Here is a 16,962-nt window from a genome sequence, read left to right as displayed (position 1 = left end):
CCCTCTGGATGAGAGGGGCTTTCAAGTGCTATGGGGCCCCCGGGGTGGCACCCTGTACCCACCCACAGGACCTCACAAACACAAGACTTCACAAGAACAGGGGAGGGTGCATGTGACCTCACCAGCTGTCAGCACCACCTCTTGACAGAGGAGCTACTTAGGGCAAATTAAAACCATCCTGGGAGAGGGATGCTCATGGCCCTCATCCACAAGGTTGTCTGGGGCCCACGGTTCCTCCTTGGCCTTCACACTTCCAGATGACCCTGGCCCCCTCTCCCAATTCCCCAACTTGGGGTCTCATCTCATTGGACTGGACCCCTGGTCTAGTCACATGTGACCTGCACATCTAGTCCCTACCCCTGCATTCCACAGGAGAGCCCTGCACTAAAGCAATGAGAATTATGCTCTTGAGTAGAACACGTAGGAAGCTCTTCATAGCCTACAGATGACCATGTGAGATGGTGCCTTTGGGACAGGCTTCCTGAATCTCAGTGGGGTGATGGCAGAGGGGCATACCAGTAGTCAGAATGCTTTGGTCCATGGAGATCTTTGGCAGTGGTTGTCTGATTACAGTGTCCCTGGGAATGAGACAGATGCACAGCCTACTCAAGCAGTCCTTAACCCACACGACAGGAAAAACTCCAGGTCTGGTAATCAAAATCTGACTTGAATCACCAGTGTGGAGAATCGCAGCCTGTCTCCCAAGTTTCCAGACTTAAGTTGGGTTGGACCCCGAGTCTCTTGATTGAAGGTGAGGCCAGGTTCCCTTGAGACAAGGCCCTTGTACTTATTGCCAGTACACATTAAGAACCTTCATTTATACCTTCCCCAAGGGACCTGCAGCTACTCCCAAATGTGACCACATAGTGAAAACATTTAGATCTGAAAGGAAACACTTAGACCTCTCCACGGGTTATGAGATATGGGCTCTGAGTTGGTCCTAATTCCTGGGGCAACAAAATGGCACCATGGCCCACTAGTCCATGTAGGAATTTGTGGTGGTCAGGTGATAGAGTCTTAACTAGACCAGCTCACAGTGGGCCCAGGAGGTGCACCTGAAAGTATAATCGAAACAGACATAGTTGGCCACTGGCAGAATCCCCTCACTGGCACTCTTACATACCAGCTGAGGACCATTATGACAGGCAAAGCTAGGGGAACATTCCTAGAACTTCCCCTTCTTATCGTGACAGTAAACTGAGAAACACTGCACCCCTGGGAGAATTCAGAGATGAATGCCATTCTCAAAGAATTGACATAAGAAGGGGTGGTGATACTAAGCACAAACCCATTTCACTTGCCAGTTTGGCCTGTGCAGACGGCGTGTGGATTAGGGAGAATGGGGACTGTCGCAAATGTGGTCAGCTGGTGGCTTCAGCTGCTGTGCCAGATGCAACATCTCTCCTGGAGAAGATCATCACAGGCCCTGGCACTGGGCATCTGTTACTCAAAACCAATGTTAAGACCCACCAGAAATAGTTTGCTTTTACCTGGCAGGCTGCAGGCAGACCCTCACAGCATTGCCTCAGGGATACATCCGCTCTCCTGCTCAATGCCAGAGTATTGTCTACGGAGACCTTGACCAGCAGCACACTGGCCCACTCTACTGAAGACAGGACGCTGACTGGGTCTGATGCCTTCGTAAGACATCTGCAAACTGGACGGGGGGAGAGAAGGCCCCCAAATCTTTAGGGGCCACCACCTCAGTGAAGTTCCAGGGGTGGTGTCAGTGCTCTGGAGCGTGTTGGAGAACCCCCGGGCACCACCTGCTGGGAAAAGAGGCATAACATTTGGTTGAGGTTTGGGGGCTTTAGACATGACATATACTACATGTGCGTGTGCTACTTCCATCCATGAGGCTGGCATTTCCGGTGGGGACCAGAGCAAGTTTAGGCTGCAGGCCAAGCTGTGTTACCATTGGTTCAGAGGATCCTGCAGATCTGATGATATTTGAAGTGTCTCTGGCACATGTGGACGCAGTACGGACCCTCTGACAAGCGCTGATAGGAGGGTCCTTCTAGGATTTTGAAGCAAGTCTGTGTCTTGTTTGGCAGCTAGCTATTCCCATTTTGAGAACAGCTTCTCAGGGGCACTTGGCTGGTTCAGTCGGTTGAGCGTCGGACTTCGGCTCAGGTCATGATCTTGACGTTCATGAGTTCGAGCCCCGCATCAGGCTCTGTGCAGACAGCTCGGAGCCTGGAGCCTGCTTTGGATTCTGTGTCTCCCTCTCTCTGCCCCTCCCCCACTTGCAGTCTGCCTCTCTCTCTCTTTCTTTCTCTCTCTTTCTCTCTCAAAAACAAACAAACATTAAAAAAATTTTAAAAAAGAAAAAAAGAACAGCTTCTGGTTTGCTGTTAGACCTCAGTGGAGACTGAACACCTAACCCTGGGACATCAGGAAACCATGCAGCTCAAGTGCTGTCTGATCCACGTCGCCATAAGTCTGGGTGTGTGTAACAGTAGCGTATATCGAATGGAAATGTCTGGGAGGCATGAGCAGGTGGCTCTGAGTCCTTGGACACCAAGTCCTGTTGCATTGCCTCCTTTTTCTCAATCCATGTCTGTGGACTCCTGGGGTATTTCTGTCTTTATTTTTTTTTTAAGTTTATTTATTTATTTTGAGAGAGTCAGAGACAGTGAGCACGGGAAGGGCAGAGAGAGAGAGGGAGAATCCCAAGCAGGTTCTGCACTGACTGTGGGCTTGAACTCATGAAACCTTGAGACCGTGACCTGAGCTGAAATCGACTGAATGACAGTTCAGCTTAACCGACTGAACCCCCCAGGTGCCCCTCCTGGGGTATTTTTACAAGCTGTTGACTATGACAGAAGACGCTTGTGCTGGCTCACAGGTGGGTGCGTGTGCCATGCTGGCACCACCTGAATTGGATGGATACAGAGCGGCACCCCGCTCAAAGCTCACCCTGAAGGACAGTGGTAAAGGAATCCTCTCATGGCAGAACTTTGAGCCGTGCCTGTGGTTGTCCACTATGTCTGGAGTGAGCAGTGGCCAGAGCGTGGATCTGTATCCATTTGGGGGCAGTTGCTAGTAATTTGGTTGGTCAGCAACTTGGAAGGAACAGGATTGGAAAATTGGTGACAGGAGGCCCTGGGGAAGGCGTGTGGATGGACCTTTGTCGAGGAGCAGTCTGTGAACACATTTGTGTTCTGAGCCAATGCCCGCCGACGGGCGTGCACTGCAGAAGGGTCTCCTCATAATCAGAAGGAAAATGATCAGCCCCGTGTGTGTCAGCCAGCTCTCGCCACAGCCATGCCAGGGCTTGCTCCATGTGCCCGTGAACAGAGTGGCCACGTGGCAGGGGTGGAGGCGTGCGCGTGCTCGACAACATGGACTCCCCCTCACCGAAGCTGCCCCAGCTCCTGCCGCCCCCAGGTGTCTGGTCTGCCAACACCGAGCCCTGCGGTGAGCCGCCAGGCGCCTGGTGGCCGGTTACCCTGGGCCTCTTCCATCACAGACGGGGCGGAGACTTGTCCTCACTGGAATAGATGTATGTTCCGGGTATGGATTTGACTTCCCTCCACTGTATTGTTTCTGCCAGCACCAAAACCCATGACGTCACAAAAGCCTTATCTACTGTAATGGCGTTCTGGACAGCACTGTGTATCATCAAGGAACTGATTCCACAGCAAGGAAAATGCCGCGATGGGCTCAGGCCCGTAAGATTCACCGGTCTTGTCCCATGTCCACTAACTCAGAAGGGGCTGACAGTGAAAGGCGAGACAGCTTCCTGAAGAGTCAGTTAAGGGAGGTAACATCCTGAAAGGATGGGTTCTATCTTATCGGATGCCATACACACTTGGAATCAGGGTCCATTATGTGCGGCTGTGTCCCCATTGCCGGGATGTGCAGGTCTGGGAATCAAGAGTTGGAAGTACAGGTGTCCCTCTCATTAGTGCACTTCATGACCTACTTGCAGAATTTTTGTTTCTTGTCCTGGCAACTTTGAGATGGTTTGGAGATCTGTCTCCAGAGCGGAGTGCTTCCTCAGGGGTCATAGCAGTGGTCCCACTGAATTAGAAGCTGAGACTGCCACCTAGCCACTTTGGGCTCCTTATGCCTCTAAACTGTCAGGCAAAAAAAGGGTTAATCCACTAGCCTGAGTAATTGATCCCAATCATGGAGGGGAGAGTCAGAGAGGAGAGTCTGGTTGCCTACACAGTAGAGGCAGGGAGGACTGGGGACACAGGACATTTGCTGGGACATCTCTCAGTACTTCCATGACCACCAGTAGGGATTACTGGAAAACTACAGCAACCAAAAAATAAAAATAAAGCAGGACTATTGAGGACCCGGGCCCTTCAGGGATGAAGGTTTGGGTCATCCTACCAAAATAAGGAATCCAGAACAGGTTCCTGCTGAGGGCCAAGGACATATGGAATGGGTAGTTGAAGAAGGAAGCCATGAGTGTCAATGGTGACCTTGTGACCGGTTACATAAATGGGCCTGTAGAAGCTTGCACAGCCTTTGCTTGTTACCCACACGTGTTTATTTACCAACCTTTTTCTTCTTTCTCCTTCCCATTTTTTATTTTACAAACAAGCTGTTGGAGGGTAGCATTTCATTCCTCTTTAGGTAACTGAATTTTCAGTGGAACCCTGACTGAACTTGGGGGGTAATTAATAGAGCCAGAGATGGGCACAATGACTGCCCTGGGACTGTGCACCTTCTCATTTGGAGAAGAACCACCAGTAACAGAATCGGTTGTGTCTTTTAAGGTAGAAACAGAGAAGCACTCAATTGTTGCCAGGGGTCCCCATGCATGTGGGTTGCTGCTGATGGATGCTGAGTCGACGAATGGCCGGACTTGCCCATCATTATCCGCCTCTCTGGCCGCCTCAGTGTTTGTGCGCTGCTCGCGGCCTGGCCCTCCTCTGCGCACCTGCTGAGTTCGGCAGAGAGGGCTTTAGCAGGGGCTTCTCCTCCTGCTCCTTGTGGGGCGGGTCTTGCTTTGTCTCAGTCCTGCTTCAGTGTCCTTTACAGCATCTGATGGTGTCCAGCCCCGTGTCCAGAGAGGACAGCCCTCGGTGACTCAGCAGCCTGGCCTGGACCCGGTGGTTACTTTGCCCTGGGTCTCTGACACGGACGCTGTAGAACTTGTGCTCACAGCAGCTCGCCACCCCTCTGCGTGTCCCCCGGCCCTCCTCAGCCTGCCTGTGCCCTGGAGGTCTCCTCACCTTCTTGGAACTGTCACTGCACAGCTCAGGCTTGCACCCCAGCGTCCTCTGTGCACCTACCCAGCAGCCTGGGTTCACCTGTCCTCCCCAGGGGTGTGTCAAGGACTGGGGAGCGCTGTGATTTTACCCTGCTTGTGAGCTAAGGACATAGCGTGTCATTGTTTCAGAGATGTCGGTAGGCGGCCCACGGTTCTGGGTCGGAGATTGCTCATGGGCACATCAGCAGCCACAGCCTTATGTTCGCGTTGGTTCTGTGCTCCCAAGTCCACAGCTGCGATGCAGATAGGCCGGGATGAGGGTGCGCTCACGCAGGGGTTGTGTTCGCAGAGGGCGCCCTGAGCCTGAGTGGCTCTCTGCCCTCATTTGGAGTGGCGAGGAGACGACCCTGCCTCATCCCTCCTCGGGGTGCCCCCTGCAGCGCTGGCACGAGGCCGGGGTGGAGAGTGGCCAGGGTCTTGCGTGCTTGTGCTGGCAGTAACACACGGGGCCCCATGGGCTGTGGACCGGCTCCAGCTTGGGCAGCCAGCCAAGCCCAGCCTTGGGCAAGGGTCCTTGTCGGTCTGTCTTCCTTTGGACGCTTGCTCTCCCTCATCCCTGGGGAGCCCTTGAGATTTCTCTGTGTAGTTACTTCGTTGTTGTACTTTCATAATTCTTTACATCCACTTGGACCCAGATCAATGCACTAGGTAACCATAAAAATTAAAATGTTTATTAATTTTTTACTATTATATCAGGCTAAGATGATTTCAAAATAAAAAATTTTAAAGATATTGTATGGAGAGAGTAAGCTTAGCAGAAGGGACAAAATGGAGGAAAACAACAGCACTGTGCCTGAAACCAGTAGCCAGTTTTTTAATGTATAAAATCCGCCAACTGATGTGCTATGATCTGTATTTTACCGATAGAACATGTCTGACACCACATATATGTTTTTTTCCCTACATTGACCGGTTCTCTGACAACGGCTGCGTGTCTTACCGTTCGGTTCGGTTCTCACACAATCTGCCTGGAGTTCGCACAGACATCACAGGTTAGGGGCTCAGTCCCACAAGACTGCCCAGGACCACACATACTTCTGACTGACTGCCCATAAACCGGGGGCTCCCACGACCCCCTCCTCGGGTTCAGTACTTTGCTAGAACGACTCAGGAACAGAGAAATGGAAGAGGTGCACAGGGCGAGGTATGCAGTGGGAAGGGCCCAGAGCTTCCCCGCCCTCTGGGTGCATCCCCCTCCCCACACCTCCACGTGTTCACAGGCCTGGAAGTTCTCTGAACCCCATCCTTTTGTGTTTGGTTGAAGGTTCCATTTTGTAAGGATGATTAATGAACTCATTGGCTACTGGTGGTTGAGTCGATCTCCAGCCCCCCTCCCCTCCCCTCCCCTCCCTGAGGCTGGGAGAGGGGCTAAAAGTTCCCCCTGCTGATCCTGTGGCCTGTTCCTTTAGAGTCCAGCCCCCATCCTCAAAGAGTCACCCACCTTATTAGCATAGTCCCGAGTGTGGTTGGAGGGAGCTTGTTATGAACAACAGAAGATGCCCCCCTCACCCCATCACTCAGGGAGTTCCAAGGCTTCAGAACTGGGGGGCACAAAGACCAAACATATATTTCTTATTATATCACAATATCACATGAGGTAATAAGACATTGTAAATATAAATATCCCACTATAAAAGGAATATGTACTATTGCCCAAATAATAAGAAAGCTTAGGGAGACGGTGTACCAACAAAGGGTTGGATGTTTTGGATAACCATCACTATGGGTGTTTTCCAGGGGCTGAAAGGGACTGCTGGTGTGACCCCTGGAAGACAGGTGTCCACTGTGAACAACTGAATCGACTTGTCTAGCTTTGCCATATCGATAGCCAACAGCCATCCACTTGGTTCGTGGTCATGGCGCTATTGATAAATGCCCAACGTTTCAGTCTGCAAAACTTTGGGGATAATTGGGAAAGGGTGAAGGGGGCCCAACCCTAGTGTGTCCACAGCACCTCTCGATGCCAAAGGCACCCCGTGTGACCTAATGCTGAGGGTTCCCAGAATGGGCACTCTGTCAGTGGTCATGGAAAGGGGGGTCCGCTTCCCAGCAAGAGGGAAGTGGATGGAGTGGACGCAGAGGCTAGTGGATCTTTTGGGTGCACAGAGCTTCTGCCAGAGTCTTCCCCCATCACGTAGATGCTCCATCTTCCTTCAGCCACCCTTCGTGCACTCAGCAAACCCTTAGCACCAACTAATTCAGAAACTAGACCCAGGCCTAGCTGAGTCTGCACCGGGGGCAGGAAGAGGCATTCTGGTTTGAGTTTTCAAGGAGGAAAGGCCTTGGACAGAGACATTGTTCTCTGGTACAAAGGACAGTGCCATCCGCCACCAAGCTGCTCACGAGGTCCGTTACAGTGACCCATGTCCGTAGGGAGAATAGGACGCCTGTGTTCTAAAGGGACGTGGGAGAAGGGACAAAAGGCTTCTGTGGTCGTAAATGCAAGTGTCAAGGTGATGAGAATGAATTGCCTTTCCTGGTCTGAAGATCACTGCTACCAGCCAGCAGGAGGCCACGGGGCGATGGTGGGGGCCTTGTCGTGGAGCTCCCTCGGTTTGAGTCCTACCTCTGTGGAGAACCTTGAGCAAGATCTAACCTTCCTCTGCCTCAGTGAAAGAGGGGGCAAGACGCACCCCTGAGAGCATGGCTGCTGGGTAAATGAGATTTTGTATACGCATCACACAAATGCCTGTGCACATGTATGTGCCGTGCAGAGCACCTACTGTGCTGAATTTATCACAAAAGTTACTGTCCTTGTCCGTGGAAAGCTCCTCATGCAAAAGGGTGGAGGGACAGAGATTTCTTTCTGAGCCAACAGATTAGGGTCTAAAAATGCAGAAGGAACTCATTGGCTAATTTTGAATACTTAGAGTCCAGGAGGTCCCCAGTTTGGCAAATTGTGATGGAGTATCTGTATTTCATGGGTATCACATTTTATTATTTTTATACCACATCAAATTCCATGAATCCACTTGGTTTCTAACCAGTCATTTCAAAACCAGTGCTCCCTTCCAGAAGGGCAGGCCCAGCGTGAGCAGCTCTGGCATCCACTCTGGCGCTCGGGTTGGCTTTGGATCCATGGCAACGTTAGGACCCAGCTCAAAACAACAGGGCTTTTGTTTTTGTTTTTGTTTTTCAACTTTTTATTCTTTCTTTTCTTTTTTTTTTTTTTTTTTTTTTTTTTGAGAAGGAGCTGGAGGCTGGAGCATAGCGAGCGTGCCCCACACAAAGCCTCCCATCCCCCACCCCGCCCTGTCCTCAGCCTTGCTGTGTGTGTGTGTGTGTGTGTGTGAGGTCGTTCGTTGCCCGGGGAACGAGGTCTCATCTCTGCGAGGAGGGAGAAGGTGTTGAACTGACTCAGGCAAAGGCACCGAGAGAGAACTTGACTGTTTTTCCCTCAGCAGAACTCTGCTACAGGTTATTATCTGATTATACTTTTTATAACTTTTAAGGACTCTTGGAAATTTGCCATAAACCCATGTCAGGTTTAAAGTTTGTAAAAAAAAATCACTGTCTTAGCCTATTTGTATTTTGCTAATGGGAACAGTTTTTAATTTAACTTGTCTGTAAGCATCACACATTTTTACGGCTTTGTGCCCTTGTGGGCCCAGAACAGGCACGCAGTACTCAACCACATGAAGCCAACTGATCAACAAAACCCTCCTCAGTTGATAAAACGAGCTAACTGATGAGGACTCACACACCTCGGTATGAAAATGCCGCTGTGGGGTTGAACTGTCTCCAGCAAGAATGCCCATGCAGGTGGGCATGAGTTGGCTTACTTAGCGATTTCAGTGAAAAACAAAATGGGGAAGATGAAAGATACAGACGTGTAAATCGAGACGTCTAACTTCTGGTGGTTTTCTATTGTAGGACAATAATATTCTTTGTTTTTTATTTATCTGTATTTTTTAAGTCTTTATTTATTTATTTTTTTTTAATTTTTTTTTTCAACGTTTTTTATTTATTTTTGGGACAGAGAGAGACAGAGCATGAACGGGGGAGGGGCAGAGAGAGAGGGAGACACAGAATCGGAAACAGGCTCCAGGCTCCGAGCCATCAACCCAGAGCCTGACGCGGGGCTCGAACTCACGGACCACGAGATCGTGACCTGGCTGAAGTCGGACGCTTAACCGACTGTGCCACCCAGGCGCCCCTAAGTCTTTATTTTTGAGAGACAGAGAGAATGCATGCTCATGTGCATGTGTGCACACACGAGCAGGGAAGGGGCAGAGAGAGAGAGGGAGAGAGAGAATCCCAAGCAGGCTCTGATGAGTTGGGGCTCGATGCCATGAACCATGAGATCGTGACCTGAGCTGAAAACAAGAGTCGGATGCTTGACTAACTGAGCCATTCAGGCATCCCTCTTTGCTTTTTATGCTATTTATTTATTTATTTATTTATTTATTTATTTATTTATTTATTTTAACGTTTATTTTTATTTTTGAGACAGAGAGAGACAGAGCATGAGCGGGGGAGGGGCAGAGAGAGAGAGGGAGACACAGAATCGGAAGCCGGCTCCAGGCTCTGAGCCATCAGCCCAGAGCCCGACACGGGGCTCAAACTCACAAACTGCGAGATCGTGACCTGAACCGGTCGGACGCTTAACCGACTGAGCCACCCAGGCTCCCCCCTCTTTGCTTTTTAAAAACAAACTTTAAGTTAAAGATGTTGTAAAGAGTCAGCACTGTTTTAAAAATTTTCATATAATTGAAATATATCCAGAGGTATACTTATTATCTAATAGTTCAAATGAATGATAATATAAATAAAAATGTAAAGAATATGTGGATGAAATCATAGGAAGGATAAACTATTTTTGGAAATTAAGGACCTAAAATAATAAAATTGAATAAGTTGATATTAAATTTGTTAACATCTAAAATGATCTCTTCTTAGACTTTTTTTAAAAAATGTTTTTAATGTTTATTTATTTTTGAGAGACAGAGACAGAGCGTGGGTGGGGAAGGGGCAGAAAGAGAGGGAGACACAGAAATCTGAGCTGTCAGCACAGAGCCCAGTGCAGGGGCTCGAACTCACGGACTGCAAGATCATGACCTGAGCCGAAGTCGGATGCTTAACCGATTGAGTCACCCTGGCACCCCTCTTCTTAGACTTTTAAATGTGTCTTATGTAATATTTTTATATCACTAGCTCAAGTGATGAATTCTTAATATGTTGAAACTTTTTTAAAGATTTCTTGAGGAGGGCTCTTGCAGTATGCTCTGGGTGCAGACTTGGGGGTCCCTGGAATGGCTGTGGCCTCCAGAAGGCCTGGGGTCCTCTGTCTGTCTGAACTGCAGGCTTGCTTCCTCCCTTTTCCGAGCCAGAGGCCGACTAGGACCATGGGAAGCAGAGGCAGACAAGGGCAGTGTTAGTTGCTGGCATAGTTTCTAAAATGCAAATCCCAGCGCTCATCGGGGCAGAGTGCACGTGGGTACAAGCCCCTCCAGGCGGCCTGCTGCCCTTGTTGCTTCCTGGAAACTAAAAGGAGGATGAGGAACCTGAGAGCCATGTTGGGCCAAGACGGTCCTGCAACCACAAGGCGGCTGAAGGGGCTCTTGGTGACTCTCTCAGGCAAACTCCCTCCTGGAGTGACAACCATCCAGCCCCCCTCCCCGCCCCCCCCCCCCCCACGGTGAATTGCGTGCCCGGTGTTCTCTCACTGGGCAGAGCACTCAGCAGGTCTCAGACTTGGATGTGCTCTGGTGGCCCCGGGAACCGGGTAGCAGTGCGGGGTTTGAGTTCTGGAGGTGGTCAGGGCCCCTCATATGGTGGTCTGAAAAGCGTAGCCTAGGGCTTGTCCCTGGTCGCAGCAGGATTGTTTGAGGCAGAGACCCACCCTTAGTTTAAAGAGAGTGGCCCCAGTAACAGGAGTTACTACAGCGCCCACACGACAAGGAGACCTGAGGTGGGCACATGTGAAGAAACCCTTGAGAAGGGGGAAGAAGCCGGCAGGCGTTCTCAGAATTCTCAGCCTGTCCAGGCCACAAACCTTCTTCATCCTCAGGAAACGGAGGCTCACAGAAGGGAAATAGTTTACCCAGGTTACATCACTGACGAGAGTGAAAGCCAGGATTTGAGCCCTGGTCTGTCTTCAGAGTCCAAGCCCTGACCACACTGAAGTGCTGCCTTCATGCAGGACAGCATATGGAAACGCCCTCCTCTTCAGAGAAGCAAAAGAGAAATATTTTCTCTATAATATTTTGGAGGTAGGTATTTCTTTTTGCAAATTCAGTATCTCTTTTTAAAGTAAGTCTTTGGGGGAACATATGAATAAAAGTGAAAGGAAGATGGGCCTATATGTGATTCTTCAGTCTTTAGTCTTTATTTTCCTAAGAGCATTTCTAGAAACAATACTGTAGGAAGAGTTTTGTATGCATATCTGAGCTACCAAACTTTCATCAGATTCCTTATAAGTAAAAATCAATCATAATTCCATCATTTAAAAACTACTGTGTTGTTTGTGCTCTCAGTAGCCAAAAGCTTTGTTTATTTATTTTCAGAGAGAGAGAGAGAGAGAGAGAGAGAGAGAGAGAGAGCAGGGGAGAGAGGGAGAGGGGCAGAGGGAGAGAGGGCGAGAATCCTAAGCAGGCTCCATGCTCAGTGTGGAGCTTGATGCAGGGCTGGATCCCATGACCCTGAGATCAAGACCTGAGCCCAAATCAAGAGTCAGATGCCCAATTGACTGAGCCACCCAGGTGCCCCAGCCACAGGCTTTATTAAGAAGTGGCCAGAACTCCATCATCAGTGAATTACATCCTTCTGGATCACACATGTAGGAAGGATACTTTCTTACAGGACAGAATATTCCAGTTACTATTGCTGCAAGACAAGCTACCCCAAAACCTAGTGGCTGAAAATCCCCATATTTTGTTAGATCCTACAAGTTCTATAGGTCAGGGTTTGGGCTGGCCTTGGCAGGGCTCTTCTTTTGCCCCAGGTGGTGTCCGCTGAGGTCCTTGCTGGTATTCAACTGGCACTCGAGTTGGTCTGGAGGGCCCACGGTGGCCTCACTCACATGCCTGGTGCCTTGACAAAGACTACTGGAAGGCTGGGCTGAGTTGGGACTGCCAACTTGAGTGCCGACATGTGGCCTCTCCAGCAAGGTGGTTTAAGGGTTGTCGGCTTCTCACACGGGGTCTGCCTTTCCCCAAAGGAAGCACCCCAAGAGAACCAGGTGAAAGTTGCATGGACTTTTTTGACCTAATCTCTGAAGTCACGTGGGTCACTTTTGTCACATTCTGTTGGTTGCAGGCAGGTGGAAGCCAAGCCAGAATCTAAGGGAGGGGTTTAGACTTCACCTGTTGGAGAGGTGGCAGGGTCACATTGGAGAGGATCATGTGGGAAGGGAGAAATTGCTGGGGCCAACACTGGAAAATACAGCCTGCTCTATGGCCATACCCCATGCACATTCAAAATAAACTCCCCGGGACTCCCAAGGCCCCATCCCATTGTGGCGGCTAGATCTCCAGGATCTCACCACCTACAACAGGCCCACGTGCAGATGAGTGGGACGCCTCGGGAACGACTTCTTCAGTGTGTTTCTCGCTCATTTTGAGACAAGTGACCTGACTCCATCCCCTCACCGGTGCTGGGACAGGGCTAGGATGGCCGTAATAAGACACTCCTACTCCAAAGGGGGGTTGTGGGATGTAGAGCAGGCACCGTCCATAGCAGTTCCGAAATCCACTGTGGCTCAGTGTGCCAGTTCCTTGACTAGAGGCCGGCAGTGTCCCTGGGAAAGATTCTCCATGGTTTCCAACTTTGCATTCTGGGGTCTTGGTTCCACCCTCTAAGTCATTGTTCCTTGTCCATACAAAGTAGCCCGTGTTTGCAGCGGAGTAGTTTTCTTAGTCTGCTGCAGGCCTGCCACGGCACAGGGGGCCAAATGCCTCTTTCCATTTTGTGCTATCTCTGGTGGTTTTAGTCCAAGCTGGTGTTGACATCGTGAGTACAATTTCCCAATAACTGGGTCTTCTCTGACGTTCACTCCATGAGACACAACCCACGCCCAGAACCTCTTTGAAATGGGCCCCTTGCTAGTCGGGGCCTGCAAGACTGTTGTGACCGAATGCCCTTAGGTTCCCGGAAGGCTGTTAAGTGAGACGGTCCGAGAGGTGCATGCGTAAGGTCCACAGAAGGCCTTGGCTCATCCGGATGGGTCTTTCAGATGCCAATTGAACTTTTTCAGAGGGCTTTACTGTCCCAGCCTGCCCCGCTGTCACTCTGAGACCACATTTTCCCAACAGTGCCACAGATTCTGTCTTTGCCCTGAGCTCTCTTCTTTGAGAACCTTCTGTTGGGACGGATGGGGGTGAAGCATAGCTTCATTCTGAGCCCAGCCGCTCCTGACTCCTTCACAGTTCCTGGAAGGTCTATGTGAGCACAGAATCATTTCTTCTTTGGCTGCCCTCTCTCTAACCATTTCTTATTATGTGCAGCTGCAAGGTGCCTCGGGACCCTCGTAACACTGCCTGGAAACCTCCTTAACTGACCCCACAAGTCAATGAGCCTTTTCTACGTCCTCCACACGGTAGCCGTGGTGCCAGACTTCCCACCACCTGGTAGCTAGAGGCTTTTCCTTTGGCTTCCAGTCACAGTTCCTTGCTTTTGTTGGGGACTGGCTGACGGCCTCTTCAAGCCTGCCCGCCTCACACTGACGCGGTCCACAGGGCCCTTCCAGCTTCTCTCTGTGGCCTGTCCCCGAGCTCCGCCACAGGTCCTAGCAGCATCCCACTTCAAGGTACTCAGTTCTGTTCCAGCTGACAGCACGAAACCCTCAACTGCTGTCTTGGTCTCACTGGGTGCAAGGGGTCAGGGCACAGGGCACAGGGGCACGGCTCAGCCTGGCTCCGAAATGCATGGGGTCTCCTCTGGGAAGACCAAACAGCTGGGATGGCTCAAATGATGGGGGTGGGATCACCTGGAGGCCTCCTCAGTCACATGTCTGCACCAGGTAAGAGACCACCTGAAGGCTGGTCTCAGCTGGGACTGCTGTCTAGAGCACTAGGTGTGCTGTCCTCAAGTGGCCTGGGCTCTTCTAGTGACACTGAGAGGGGTGCCCTGAGAGTCAGAGTTCCAGGAGAACCAAAGGAAGCCACGTGGCCTCTTATGAGCTCACCTTGGAAGTCACTACTCGCCTTGTATTCTACTGGTTAAAGCAGATACAGGCCCACCCAGATTCAAGGAGAGGAAACACGGGGCCTGTTTCTTGTTGGGAACGGTGTCAAAGATTTCAGAGCCATTTAAAAAGTCACCACAGCTCACCATCTAACCACAAACTATTTACAAATAGTAGAGGACACAAGTCTTTTTAAAGACATTGTAAAGATTAATTTCAATTGAGGTGTGCTTTATATTGTGTAAATTTCATAGTATACTACACCAATTTTATCCTTTTAAAGATGTGGAGCATTCCAGCATCCCAGAAGACTCCTTCGTGCCCACTGTCTTTACTCTGAAACTTTCTCGTGCTTGTCTTTGGATGGATACATGCCTGTGAGTGGGATTGTTGGATTACGGGATGGGTGTATGTTTATCTTTATGAGAAACTGTCAAATAGTTTTCTGACACAATTATACCTGTTGACCTCCCCACCCCCAGCAACATATGAGAACTCCGATTACTCAAGATATTCACCAACACTAAGTATTTTTGGTCTTTTAAAATTTAACCATTCTGATGGGGGTGTGGTGACACCACCTTGTGTTTTTGATCAGCATTCATGGATGTATCAGTTAGTGTTTGCTGCATACCAAACTGTCCCAACATTTGTTCTAAAACAAGTATTTATTTAGCTCGTGACTCTGTGCATTTGCCGTTTGGGATTTATTCTTCCAGCCATTTCTAATGCTGGCCTCAGCTGGCCTCACTGTTTTGTCTATAGTTACCATTGGGCATCTAGGTAGTTCTGTTTGTGGAGGAGGCTTGGTGTTAAGTGTGTGTATGGTTGTGTGTGTGTGTGAGTGACTCAGTCAGGAGTGTGACAATGGAAACTGAATGGCATGTTGAGATTACTTTTGCTACTTCTACAGGCACATCACAAGACCAGCCCAAGATTTATGGGCCTACCTTGTGCTGGGAAAAACTGCAGAGTCTTATGGCCATTTTGGCCACACTTAGCTCGCTGGCCACGAAATATTTACATCCCTCATCACAAAGCATTGCTCATGCTATCTCAGGAACCCCCAAAGCCTCCTCCAATTATGGCATCAGGCTTGCAATTCAGGATCTCATGATTTAAATCAGGTCTAGAGGTAGCTGAGGCTCGCTGGGTTCATTTCTTATTCCCAAGGTTTGTGCACAAAGAGAACAAGTCATTTGTGCCTCCTTGCACACACGCACACACACACACACAGCCCATGCTGGTGATACACCGGGAGGAAGACACAATGGATGCTCCCATCCAAACAGGGGTATGTACAAAGCACATACTCATCACTGGTCCAGGGAAATCCTGAAATCCTGCAGGGTGGTGTTCCTGGGTCCCCAGGTCCAGGGAGGTAAATAGGCTCTGCTCCTTGTAAGTGGCTCACAAACGCCGTGTTCTCCAGCACTCTTTGGGAGTGGCGTCGCAGTCCACTGTTTTCAGGATGCTGGCCTCTGCCCCATCAGGTGTCCTTCCTTTTCCATAAGGAATGGCCCATGTTTGCTGCTGACTGGCTTTCTCAGAATGATAATTGCCCGTAGAAAGTTGGGGTCCCCACAGGCAGCATTCTTTCTTTTTTTAAAATCTAATTTATTGTCATATCAGTTTCCATACAACACCCAGTGCTCAATGCCCATCACCCATTTTCCTTTCTCCCCCACCCCCCACTAACTCTCAGTTTGTTCTCAGTATTTAAGAGTCTTTTATGGTTTGTCTCCCTCCCTCTCTGTAACTCTTTTTTCTTCCCCCTTCCCCTCTCCCATGGTCTTCTGTTAAGTTTCTCAGGATCCACATATGAGTGAAAACATATGATATCTGTCTTTCTCTGACTGACTTATTTCACTCAGCATAATACCCTCCAGTTCCGTCCATGTTACTGCAAATGGCCATATTTCATTCTTTCTCATTGCCACGTAGTATTCCATTGTATATATAAACCACATCTTCTTTATCCATTCGTCAGTGGACATTTAGGCTCTTTCCATAATTTGGCTATTGTTGAAAGTGCTGCTATAAACATTGGGGTACAAGTACCCCTCTGCATCAGCACTCCTGTATCCCTTGGGTAAGTTCCTAGCAGTGCTATTGCTGGGTCATAGGGTAGATCTATTTTTAATTTTTTGAGGAACTGCCACATTGTTTTCCAGAGTGGCTGTACGGGTTTCACAGCCAGTCTTATTTCATTTTGAACTAGCTCAGTCCCTTTTAGTCCAAGCTGGCAGTGCTTTTGCCAACATACATTTCCTGAGGTGTGTTCCATTGTATGAATATGCTACACTGTGTATATGCATCCTCCTGTTGACTGGCATTTGTAACGGTACCAACTTTTTTTGCTATTGTAGATAAAGTTACTATGAACATTCTTGGACAAGGCATTTTGGGGATGTATGTTTTCATTTCTCTTGGACAATGCCCTGGGGTTCTTTTTGTGAGCCACAGGGTACATATATGTGTTATGAATTGTAACCACTCATTACTCATATATTAAAGCTCCAACCCCCAATGTGACTATTTGGAGACAGGGCTAATAGGGAGGTAATGAGGGTGATGAGGACATAAGGGTGAGGCCCCCCTCCAATAG

The 16,962-nt window shown here is 49.5% G+C and overlaps 1 protein-coding gene across 2 annotated transcripts in view; it reads left to right on the top strand.

Moving 5' to 3' along the window:
- Positions 1–16,962, top strand: part of PRMT2 (protein arginine methyltransferase 2) — a 71,869-nt gene that overhangs the window by 8,949 nt on the left and 45,958 nt on the right. The window lies entirely within an intron of this gene.

This window comes from Panthera onca, chromosome C2, assembly GCF_046562875.1.
Source record: "Panthera onca isolate mPanOnc1 chromosome C2, mPanOnc1 haplotype 2, whole genome shotgun sequence".
NCBI classification, from domain to species: Eukaryota; Metazoa; Chordata; class Mammalia; order Carnivora; family Felidae; genus Panthera; species Panthera onca.
The sequence above is the reverse complement of the archived record's forward strand: the minus strand, read 5'-3'. Positions and strand labels throughout refer to the sequence as shown.